We start from the raw sequence: 13,208 nt of genomic DNA, 5'->3' as shown, positions 1-13,208 counted from the left end.
AAAAGGGATAACGCACATCAGTGCATTTGAATTCTAAAGCTTGAAAGATAAAGGGTTCTACATTTGAAGGATGTCTTCAAGTAGCAAATATTTTGAAAATTAATATTGATTTTCCTGAAATGTATTCTGTGCCAAATGGTTTCTTAAAATTGTTTGAAGTTTAATATTTGTTTGGTTGTTTTGTTTTCAATAAACTTACCAGAAGAATGAAATACTTGCAAGAACCTCTAATTAAAAATCAAGGACTCTCATTTTGTAACTGAAAGTTTAATGATCCAGTAATACCTGGGTATTTATTTATTAAATTTTTACATCTTCATCATCATATCTTTTTTCTCACACAAAGACAGTCAAGTATTAGGATCATTGAACACTGACTTCTTAACAATTATAAGATATTTTCCAATGGCGAGTCAGTGCTATCAATCATTTATCATGTACCATTGAAGAAAAACTTTGAAATATGACAAGCTATGGTTAGATTTAAGGAATCAAGTTAGGTCAATCAACCATAGGGGGGATGTCCTATATAATGAAATAGCTCTTCATAGTAACATCTAAAATTTTGATATGAAATAAATGATCACAGTAAATTCTTCAAAATCCATCTCAAGTTTCTTATCCTTGGATTTGGTTGGGGCTGGGGGAGAAGAAGCAGGAACATTTTTTGTTAGTGATATACCTGTATTTAAGCTTACATTGTTTGTTCTTCAAAAGCACCTCTCTCATCTCAAACTTGGGAGAATTCTTTTCTTGCCTAAATTTAGGTGGGGTGTGGAGGAGTGAGAGAAAAGGGCAGTAGTTTAAATTTGCTCATCATCCTTTCAAACATATTATCTACTTCATGATTCCTTTTCTTCTTGTTCAAGAACCTAGGCTTTCTCAAGTCAAGTCTTAGTGGGGGGGAAACACTCATTTTTTTTCCTCTGCTATCTGCTAATAAATCCTCTTTTTAATGAGAGAGATGTCAAATAGCCTAGTTGGTTCATAAATAGAAAGAAGGCTAAATTAAGAAATATTGAAAAAAATTAATATTTCTAAAATATTACCTAGCTGTACCTGACACTGAAAGGGAACAAATCTGGTGAAATTTCATCCTTAAGAAATGCTTACTGAATAGAATTAGAATATGCTTTATACACATACTAGAATAAAATCTATTTTAGAAGATCGTTCCTGGTTGATACCACAATGCATTAATGTGCTCTCTCATCCAAATTTATTAAATAAGAGTGAATATAAAGGTTCCTATAACAAGTATGGATTTTGTTCAGCAAATAATGAAGTCAGTAAGGAACTCATAAACTGTTGAGTGTAAATTACTACTGCTGAAGACCACCATTGCCTAATATTTTTCCTTCAAGGAAGATTTAATTCTACTTACTGAGCATAAGTATTTCAAGCACAAGAACTCAGAAAGTTCTTTCCCCAAACCTTTGTATATTCTGAATGTCATTTGTTTACAATTATTCCCTTGTGCAAAAAATAAAAATCGCAAATAAGCAGAGATTAAAGTATAAGAAATTTTGTGTATAAATTATGTTGCAAAATATGAGCTATATCAGAGTAAACATATATTTTTTTCTGAGACTTTCATTTAGACTTTAAGGTTATTTTCAAAATCATCAATATATCCACATGGAAAATGCTGAATGTACATATTTGTGCATAGAAGACAATTTATCATTTCATGTTGAAACTCTTGTCTCACTTAATGTGTTTTAGTTTCCTAGGGCTGCTGTAACAAAGTGCCACAAACTGGTTGGCTTAGAACAATAGAAATTTATTGTCTCACAGTTCTAGAGGCCAGAAGTTCAAAATTGATTTGTTGGCAGGGTTGGGATTTGTTCCAAGCCTCTCTCGTTGGTTTGTAGATGGCATCTTCTCCCTGTGTTTCTTCACATTGTCTTTCCTCTATGTGTGTCTATCTCTGCGTTCAGCTTGCTCCTTTTCATAACGACACGAGTCGTATTGGATTATGACTTACCCTAATGACTTCATATTAATTAATTAAATCTGCAATGACCCTGTTTCCAAATAAGGTCACACTCTGAGGTACTGGGGGTTGAGATATCAACAAATGAATTTTGGGGGGACACTATTTAACTCATAGCACTCACATAGCTTTTTGCAAGAGGCCTCAGTTTCTCACTGGTTGATGGCAGAAGGCCTTATTTCCTTACCATGTGGGCCTCTCCTCAGAGCTAGTTGTCAGCTAATCACAATTTAAATAGCATTTGCAATTTTAAAATCCGTATTCAAATAACATGCTGTCCTGAGCACATCACTAAAAATCCCATGCCTGTTTCTAGGATTTATAAACTGTTTTCATGGGATTGATTTAACTTGAGTGGCATTATTAGGCATTATTCTCTTTATAGATAGTAGCAAAGTTATGAAAAATAGTTAAAATTATTTAAGCATAATGATTAATATTATCCATATCCAGTTGTGTGCCTAAAATAAGAAAGGCTTTAGAAATACTAAATGTGGGAAAAAAAGAAAGGAAAAATTTAAAGTAAAATTCAAGAATATCTGATAATAGAACAATGCCTTACTTTTTAAAAATGTTTTTACTCATCCTAATTTTTCTAATCATGATAGTAATCATTTTAGAAGAGCAAAAACCAGATTCCATAAGATTTTCTCAGGATGTAACTAATTGTGTAGTTTCAGTATTTTGCTTCTGGTTAAAAGTTTCCATAGTTAGTTTTGAGTTAGAACAGAATCCCATTTTAAGCAACTGCTGTAGGTTTGATCAAGTTAAGATTATTCGAGAACTTAATTGTCAAGTAGAAATGAATTATTTGCAAATCCTCTCTCATAAGGGAAAATTCCAACTTCTACCATCTTTCAAGATAAGGAGTTTAAGTACAGACATCTCTCACACCTTCACTTACCACAGTCAAATGCCTTCTTTACCTCAAAGATTTATATCTGGAAACAGCACACTTTTAAGGGCTTAGTAGAAAGATACCATAGAGTATGTATTTATGCTTCTATTTCTTTTTTATTATGCATTTTGAAGTGATAAGCTTTAACTTGATATCCTCCCCCAAGAAATAGAGATAATTGCAACCAGAAAGAAGTCATTACTTATAGCCATAAAGCACTGGAATTAAAATTCAAATTATAATTTAGAATGCATAAAAGCAATTTTAAAATGTAAAGTATTAATACTCATCAATATACACTCATTTGATATTAAACCAAATTAAACTAAAACAAATCAAGTAGCCAACAAGTTACCTTAAAAAACATTTGCCAATAAAATATGACTATACTTACAAAGAATTTATACGTGTAGATTTACATTCTAGGTTGCAAAAACGAAAAATCTCATTTAAAAACTTAATGGTAAACAGAAAGTCAATCAATATTTTTAGCTTACAATAGTGTAAAATGGCAAATATACAATATTAAACATATATATAATATGATCTTCTAATGTTACCTAATAATTTTCTTATATTAATACAGTTGATATTATCTCCTTATCATCTCAGAGGAATTGAACTTTCTATGAAGATTAATGCAGCATTCACTTCACTGCACATTAATGTGAAAGACATTATTACTTTGAGCTCCAGGAATTCCCAGTGGCAAAGGGCATTAAATCATAATATCCGCACACTGCCTTTTTAGCTCTCCTGACATGTTAGCCTTGCAGCCTCCCTAAATTCAGCAATGACATTATGATGTGACTTTTTGTCCAAAATTTGATTGAAACAGCAGCATATTTGTATTTGAAGAAAAATGTAACATAACACTACATCAAAATTACTGCAATTTTATTTTTTTTAATATTTCAACAGAAGATTGAAAGTCATGCATTTTGAAATGCACTGAACTTTACATTTCCTGTTTTTATGTATCCTTAATATCCTTCAACTCTTTTGTTTATCCCCATTTTATAGTATTGCAACAATTTATATGCTAATCTGTTCACACTAAAAAGTTTATTATTTATTAGTTAATACTATTTAGACTTAATTCTTAATAGTACATCAGATTTATGCATAATTAAAATGTATATAATTTATACAGACCTTACATATTTTAATCAAAGTAATTCTCAAAGTGATATCTCATCATAATCTTTGTTTCTACTTTAACTGACAACACACTGCTCAACAAGCCAAGCAAATGTTTTCTCTCCAAAGACCTAGATGTTTACTCTACTAAATATGTGTTTGTTTGTGCTTTCTTTTTTCTCTTTTTTGGTTTGCTATAATGTCTTGAGAGTGGAAAACAAGGAATAGGAGTGAAGAGCCAGAGAAAGAGACTTGCCATGCCATGGAGGAAATAACCTCGATTCACCATATGTTCAGAAGCTGGAAAGAACCTTCAAACACAGGGAAATTTAGGATATGATTTTATTTTATAATTATTTATCCCATTTATTTATTTTTTAGCTTTTTGATTTATAATAGAAAACCTCATAATGACCTTTAACTACTTAGAAATAGGTACTCTACTCAATACCACCAAAGGTATAGGAAAAAAAAAATTGTGAAAAATTTAAATGGACCCAAAAAATCATGGATGTCCTGTTTAGGTCACCCTTCTGGGTTACCTCAGTCTTTCATTGTTTTTGAGATATTTTACAACTCTAAGTGTAGACACTGATAACAAGGCAAATGATTCTTATCTATAGAAATTAATTTTATCAGTAAAATATAATCGATTGTTGCCCTACAGGTAAACCTATTTTGAGTTTATTTTTAAATTTATTTCAGCTTACCTTATTTGCCTGTATATGTGTTTCTTTGAATTTTCCTTTGAGCCATTTGTAACATCTTACTGGTTTCCTTATTACTTATGAGCTAAGTAGGATCTTTGACATGTATTCATGTTTCAAAATTTATTGTATATCATTTCTGCAAGTCATCCACCAAGATGCCCAATGAATTCACTTGATAGGAACAGGTAAATGTGTTGTCAGAGAAGCATTTCTCAGGAGCAGTTTGAGCCCAGGTATATATTTTCTTGGCTCTCAGGGGTGAAATCCAAGTGAACTTGAACTTCGATATTTCTCTAGTTTTTGTTTGTTTACTTTTCTTTCCTTTTTTCCCATCTCTCAGCTGATATCGTATTTTCCTTTAGGTTTTGGTTTGCTCACACATCTGATGTTATACACCACTGATGGCAACAATGATCAGGAATTTGGTATCATGGTCTGACCATTTGATGATCAACAATTGATGTAATGAATTAATGGTTATAGAGATTTATGAGCTGTTGAGTGAGAGCCAGCAGAGAAAGTGGTTTGTTAATCTTTTTGTTTGTTGTTTATATGTTTGATTAATTTGAGGTCAAACCAATTAAGTATTTTATGCCTACCAGGAAGGAAAACAGCTCTTTAATATCTGAACTGGTGAGTTTTTGTGTTCCTGTATTTCTTGAATTTCAGAAATGAAGCTATAAGCTCTTTATTCATGTATAGATCTACATGTCTATAAATCACTAGGGCCTTTACCTCTTGTATGAGAGTGTGAAATACTTTCCCATCTCTAGATAGTACAAATAATTTAGATTTAAAAAGTCTCTTAAATTAAAAGAAAGCTGTTTTGATTGGTTTATAGGAATAAGTGCTTATGTAACTTGAATATTGCTAAAATTCCCAGAAAACGAGGAATAGTAAATTTCTTATACTTTAAATGTACCAGACTAATAAAAAGATTCTTACAGAAGCTAATTCAGAAACATTTTAAGAATCCAAGTCCAGGGGGCCAGCCTGGTGGCGCAAGCGGTTAAGTGTGCGCGCTCCGCTGCGGCGGCCCGGGGTTCGCTGGTTCGGATCCCGGGCGCGCACTGACGCACTGCTTGGTAAGCCGTGCTGTGGCGGCGTCCCATATAAAGTGGAGGAAGATAGGCACAGATGTTAGCCCAGGGCCGTCTTCCTCAGCAAAAAAAGAGGAGGATTGGCGGATGTTAGCTCAGGGCTGATCTCCTCACAAAAAAAAAAAAAAATCCAAGTCCACATAATTAATTGACTCTTTGACAAATGAGAATAATTCAATAATTTTGGTTTAAAAGAAAACAGCTATGTCTTTCTATTAGTTATTAGTTTTAAATATAATACAGTCATACATTTTATTCTACTTGGCTTTGTTTTACATGAACATATATGTGTTTAATAATCAAAATAAGCTAATGCTACTCCATAATATTTAATATTAAGAAAATTATAAATTTCCTAATTTATAAACTGTCGTTATTCTTAAAATTTTTATTTCAATAATCACTTCAGCTTCAAGATCATCTTCAGATATTTAAATAACTTAAAGTCATATCCTGAAATATAATTTAATTGGAATGACAAGTTGAATTAATTAATAGATAATTATTGGATATGTAGATGATTTCTAAGACAGACAGACTACCAAAGCATTGGTTACTAGCATAATTTTTAGGTTACATAATTTTCCTTCTTTTTTTAATATGCTATAGAGAAGCTACTGCTTTAGGTTGTCATAATGAATGTGTTCAATTTGTCATTTTGAGAAGTTGTATGAAGGATGTGTGTGATTGTGGAAAGTTGTATTATGTATATCAATAAGCTCCGCTAGTGTGCTAAAATGCTCATGTGTGACTTCTCAATTATCTACCTCCCATTTTTTCTCTGCGAAATAGAAAATACTACTTTAGTTAAAAGTTATTAATTGATACAAGTCGCTCAGACTATACTAGGAACAATAGTGACAGAGAAATACCACTGTGTGTGCTTTCATTTTTCAAGTTAAAAAGTAAGTTTATCCTAAAGGAGTGGTTCTCAAACTTTTCAGTCTCCAAACTATTTTACACTCTTAGGACTTACTGATGACACCAAGAGCTTTTGTATGTGTGAATTGTAACTGTTTATATTTACCATATTTAAAATTGAAACTGAAAACAATTTTAAATATTTATTGATTAATTTTAAGGTAGCATTGATGAGCACATCACATGATAGAAGAAATAACACCTTAATATTAGTATGGAATTAGTTTCCACCACAAAGGACCCACTGTGATCTATCCTAAAGAAAAAGTGGCAGTTTATTCTAGAATATGAAAGAACGCCATGAAGGACAAAATATGGAAAGTGAATTCATTTGCCTAAATTTACAATACAAAGGTCTGAAAAGAAGCTATAAGATGTGTTAAAACCTTTGCAAAATTTTCTGAATTTTGATGGGCCTGTTTACTTGTTTTTTTTGATTAATGCCTTTGACTACAATATGAAATATTATTTTTTAAAAAACCGGTGTAATCTGTCTAGATAACAGAGATTCTGTGTTTTACTAGAATATTTTTTGTGCTTTATATTGACTTTACTATATTCCCAATTATTTCAGAACAAAAAATATGTAAATGTTCCTCCCTTATGAGAGAAGAAAGGTTCTTTACAACTACTTTAACGTCTCTGTTTATTTTTAAATATTTTTTTCCCACTTTGCTTTAATAGGTAATCAATTATTGTTTCTTAGGCACCTGTGATCCTATTTTAATCAAATGTCCAAATCTCCTCTGACAACTTTTTGATTTTTGTCTTTCTACATGGAACCTGAAATATAGGGGATAAAGAGAAGAAAACTTTCATAATATTATTTACAGATAAAACTACCTTTGAGATTTTCCCTCACAGGACCTTGGAAATCATAATTATTTCTTCTGTTATCTTTTTTAAAAACTAAAAAAAGGAGATGTTCTATCAAAGAGCACACTTTATGAGAAGTCTTTGGAGGCAGTTAATGCCTCACCCTCATTACCATATGCTTTAACCTAAGGGAAACAGTAATCAAAATTCTGATGAAATATTTCTGTTGAGTGGTCTTACATTTATTAGAGTCCCAGGGGTCCTTTTCCTGGTGATATTAGATATAAGCAAGAATTATCAATTGTCATTTGTTATTATTTAAAATGTTTAATTTGTCAAAACTTTAAGTCTTTTATTTGAATCTAGTACCATCTAGGCCACTAGTTTCTTTCCAGGGATGCACATTAGACTTACCTATAGAATTTTATAAAAATATAGATGTCTAGACCCTGCTTTAGACTTACTGAATCTCTTTACTTGCTATTTATGGCATATAAAATATGTATCTCAATATTTTTCCTCTATAAAAACCATAGCTTCTGAGCTGATGTCGGGGGAAGAGGGAGAATCTCCCTCTGCCCTTTCCCTTAAGGTTCTTCTGGCTGGCCAAATAATCAACAAGACAGGTTAGCAGGAGAAAATAATACCAAGTTTAATAACATGTATACATGGGAGAAGCTCAGAAATGAGCAACTCGTCCCTCTGTCTAAGCTGCTTGCTTAAGTATTGCAGCTAAAGGCGAAGGAACGTGTTGGGGGTGGGTAGTGGCCTGGGACTTCAGAGGGCAGAAGGACAATTCTTTTCAGGGTCATCTATTGATAATTTGGTCAGGGAGAGATAGAGTTTTTTGATAAAAGGGGCTTGGTGCCCCTCCCATTGCAACATCTATTTTACATTATCTTTATAGCCATCATGATAGAAGATCTGTTCCAGGAATGAGCCACCATGCCAGATTCTCTAGGCAGTTAGTGGGGGAGGTCAAATATCCTTATTGTCTTCAGCTCGAAATAATCCGCATACCAGAGTGGTGCTTCCTGGGGCAGCTTGCCCTGAGCACCATCACTGACATTGTAGAAACATTCAGGCTGTAACACTGGATTTAGTCTGGATTTCCAGGACTCTTGTTAATTAAGAAGCAGACAACTTCACAAGGCTGCTTACTCAAAATCCAGCAGAATAAGAATTAACTACATAGGACTGAAGGAACTGATGAGGAAAATTATTGTTTTTGTGTTTGTAATACATTTGATTCATGTTAACTTTCTATTTCACGGATATACAAGGAAATCCTTTCTCTTTTTCTCAAGCTATCTAACCCATAACAATTTGCTAAACTCTGTGTAAAATGAAATGAAATATTTTTAAATGATATCAGATTTTTACTGACCTCTACTGATTCTGAAACTCTTAGTAAGCCTCCTTATTTTTTTATGACAATATATTTATTTTCAAAGACTTAAAAAGAATCTGTCCTCCCTTTTGCAGGGATATAATTAGACAAATTGATTGTGCAACCAAGGCCTTCCCTGGAGTTCTGTATTTGAGGATAATTTGCATTGAGTCAGGTATGACCGCCACTTTTAAAGACGTAAGGCTACTTTATTTATGGATCCAATGTCTACAAAGCCCTGCCAGAAAAATGAGGCTGGTGTCAGGCCTATAGGGTCCCAGCCTACAGATAGTCAAGAAGGGCATTTGTGGCAAGCCTGGAACCTTGGCAAATGTGGAGGACCTCAACAAGACAGGAATGCACTCACATTTATAGGTACTGCAGGGAAATACTAAAGAGTATTTCTTCAACGTGGTTTTCTAGCCTTGGGATACCAAATAATAGAGGGTATTTTTAAAGTCCAATCATAGATTCCTCATGAAAACGTGCAGACAAAAGTGAATTTTGTAGATTTAATAGTTGTCCAATACCAAATGGCTCTAGATTTGTAAAGTAAACTCAAGGATGCCTACAAGGTTAATTAGCACTCTTGTTGAATCTTTGTAAATAATCATGCCAAACCTACTAGCGCAGATATTTTTAAGATTAAACAGTAATATTTGAGATTATTAAGATCAAAGGGCAGAAGAGTAGATGCGGTAAGGAAAAATTGTGAAAGACTTGGAAATAAATAAAAAAGATCATGGGTTTCCTCTCTAGCACTCCTTCAGGTTATCTAAGTCTGTCATTGTCTTTGAGCTATTTTAAAACTCTATAAAATGTAGAAAATTGATAATAATACTAATAATTCCAATTCATAGAAATGCAAATTAATTCTGTCTCATGAAATGCAATTGGATTTTGTCTGTGGATACACCCACTTTACATCTATTTGTAAATTCTTGCTAGGACTTAATTGTCTATCTATATGCGGTTCTTTGAATTTACTTTTGAATGTTTTGTAACATCTTTCTAGTTCTTTCATTAATCACTAAATTACAGAAAATATTTGACATGCATTCATGTTATATTTGTATGAGAGTATAAGAGTCATTAAATTACCTTTTTAAAATATTTATTCTCTAGGGAGGTTTTATATTGCTGTTGTTAGTTTGCTTGTTTGCTTTCTGTGTGTGTGTGTGTGTGTGTGTGTGTGTGTTTGGTTGGAAATCAATAAAGAGACTGAGTTTCATATCTGAGTCTATAGATAAAGGAACAACATATATGAGTCCAGAAGCAGAGAGAACCAAGGAAATATGCTATCATCTCAGGAATTAACGATAATCTTAGGGACACATTTGGATTATTTATGCTATAAGATTAGGGAATTCAAAATGAATGTTTCTAGATTTCAGAGGCACGCATGGCTCAAAATAGCACATAGGTAGCACGGTTCTTGCTACTATTATTATTATTATTATGACTATTATAATTATTGAGATAATTATTGTTATAAATTAAGCAAAACCTTGACAAATAAGATTTAAATAATGCAAACTGCAAGTCAATTGAAGATTGCATTCCTGTTTAAAACACTTTTACTGAACCCTTTAATTTTAGGTTCTACCTACCTTTCAGTACCCTACAACGTAACTTGAAGTTAAACCAACTTTAATTTATAAATATCCAAACCAGAAAAATACAAACAAATCATATATAATTTATTTTAATATCTAGTTAGAGAGCTATTCAACTGACATACAAAATATCACTTTAACATAAAATATTTCATCAGAACAAGAGGATTCTAAATTTTACTAGAAGGAAAATGTAGATAAACCATGGGTTTGATATAAACAACTTATAGAACCACCAAGAAAATGAAGACTAACTCTTGGGAACAATCAGCATCATTAATTTTTGTCAGATAATATTCAAGAAAAGAACAACATTAAGGACTGGTAAACTTCATGTTCTGCAGAAATTTTAAAAAATTGTTTTAAAAATGGTAATAGCTAACATATATTGAGGGCTTATATGCTAGCTATTACTAAGATTTAGGTTTTATTATTTATTATTTTTACTAATATTTTTAAAGATGAGGAAACTCAAGTGAAGTCACGTAACTTGTCCAAGATTTCCCAGGTAATTAGAAGCAGAGCTGATAGCTTAACTGAATAAACTGAATCCATTTATTTAATTAAATTTATTAAGCATCTACTATGCATCTACAAAGTGAGTACTAAAAATATTGTTGATGAATAAGAAAATATATAGCCCAAATATATATAAAAATAGTTAGAGGCACCGGCTGACAGACGCTATATTTTCCAATGTGTCCTCCTCTTCCCCATGGCCATAATAACACACACACAGACATTATTACTGCCTCTCTGGCTCTGGATGCAGTGCAAAGCGCATAATGATCTAGGTAGTATTAAGGCATGAATATCATTAATTTATAAGAATGTTTAGAGTGCCAAACGTGGTAGAGGTTTTCCAGTCATTCACTAATTTTATAAATGTAGACAAAGGCAATGATTCCAAATAGAAAGAATATTTTTTGTCAGGAATGTATTATCTAATTTGAATAAACAGTGAGAACCATAGCCATCCATACCCACACAGATGTCTACATTCACATGACTTTACTATTGCACTGCTTTCATTACTATTCCTGGAAATTCTTACTGAGAAAGATAAAAGTTCATGCTAGGAACTTTCTGAAAGATCCATCAACGATAAAACAAGTCAAAGGACAAAAGTCTTCGAACCCTTCACTTCAAAATCCTCTCCTTGCCGTGTCCACCAATCCTAAACTCTTTTATCTTTATCCTTATCCAATCCTACGCAAGGCCCACATTGAAAGACCCACTTTAAACTAGACTTTAAACCCTCATGAACATGACCTTGCTCCCCAACCTCCAAACTACTGAGACTGTCAAGGTGGTGCTCACTCCAACCAGGGTAAGAATAAAATAGCTTTGTCTTATGAACAATATTTTGGGGAACCAGGATTCAACAATAAGTTTATCAAATTCACTGAAAAATAGCCAAATCTATATATCATCTTGTGTTTTTAAGTTGCATCTGGAACATATGATCCCTGTGACTAATTTTTCTTGGAAAAGTCAGGATAAGACATACTTACAAGAAGACCACTCCATGGGTAATGCAAAGTAATAGTTGTTTTAGAAAAACCACTCTCTAGTGATGAAAATACATTAAAATTAAATTAAAATCAAAGAAAGAGAAGATATTTGATCATAATCTTCCCTTTTATTTCAGGTAAAATGAATCACAAAACTTTTTGTAATATATCTCTAAATCTTTAGCTTTTAAAATTTGTTCTTGATTTTTTTCCTCTATCTTTTTTCCTTTTTTAAGGTGAAGAGAGAACAGAGGCAGATACTGGAAAAGCCCTTTCTGCAATGGGCTAAAGAAAGGAGAGTAAATGGAAAGGTGGCTATTGCAGAATAGCTGAGATGATGGCGCAAAAAGGGATTAAAGAGTCAACCAGAGCAGCTAAAAGAAGGCAAATTTGTAACTTTCAGGAATGTCCTGGAATCAGGGGCCAACATTCCACTAACGTGGCAGTCTATCAAGTAAAGACAACTAACAAGCGTTGGAGTTGGGCAGCCCTCTGCAGTGGAACTAGAATAGGAACAGGAATCAGAACCCTGTGTTTGGCACTGGCTTTGCCCGTCTGTAGGTGTGCTGGAAGTCAAACTTTAAGCCATATTTATTATTTGATGTCAGATTTTAGTGAAGTGATATTTCAAAAAGACATAAATTTTTTAAATGCTTTTAAAATGTAAATAATTCATCTGTTAATTGCTGTCTCCCAGTATTTTCATGTTTATAAGTGCAAAATATAGACAATGACTATTTCACATTGGCCTCTAAACTTTTGTTCACTGTTTAATTCATATTAGGAACAACAGGGCTAAGTTAATTTTATTTTTACTCAAGTGGCGTTAAAATCTGGATCACATTACCCTGCTCATACTAAGATACAATGTATCTTTACCAACTCAGATTTTGCATCTTATTCTTTTTCTTAAAAAAAAAAAAACTGCTTTTGTTTTAAACAACCACTTCTGTAGTCGGTCTAATGTACAACGAATAATTCTTTCCTTTCATTTTGAAAAATATGTGACATAATATCTAGAATAAATTTTGGGAAAAAATAAATTAAAAAATAAATTAGTTTTACATGTCATTCACACAACAGAAAATGACTTAAAATAGGCTTTAC

At 32.5% G+C, this 13,208-nt stretch overlaps 1 long non-coding RNA gene across 3 annotated transcripts; it reads left to right on the top strand.

Annotated features, from left to right (window-relative positions):
* The first annotated feature begins 4,207 nt into the window (after positions 1-4,207).
* On the top strand, positions 4,208-12,833 carry LOC131402355 (uncharacterized). 3 transcript variants are annotated; one of them, XR_009218590.1, is made up of 3 exons: positions 4,208-5,267; positions 9,067-9,146; positions 12,338-12,833. It is a non-coding gene; the product is annotated as an uncharacterized LOC131402355 (long non-coding RNA). The 3 variants fall into 3 exon arrangements; XR_009218584.1 differs by having other exon boundaries at positions 9,067-9,346; XR_009218589.1 differs by having other exon boundaries at positions 4,208-5,377; positions 9,067-9,346.
* Positions 12,834-13,208: the final 375 nt, after the last annotated feature.

This window comes from Diceros bicornis, chromosome 4, assembly GCF_020826845.1.
Source record: "Diceros bicornis minor isolate mBicDic1 chromosome 4, mDicBic1.mat.cur, whole genome shotgun sequence".
Classification (NCBI taxonomy): Eukaryota; Metazoa; Chordata; class Mammalia; order Perissodactyla; family Rhinocerotidae; genus Diceros; species Diceros bicornis.
Note: the sequence above shows the minus strand (reverse complement) of the source record. Positions and strands in the feature narration are given on the sequence as shown.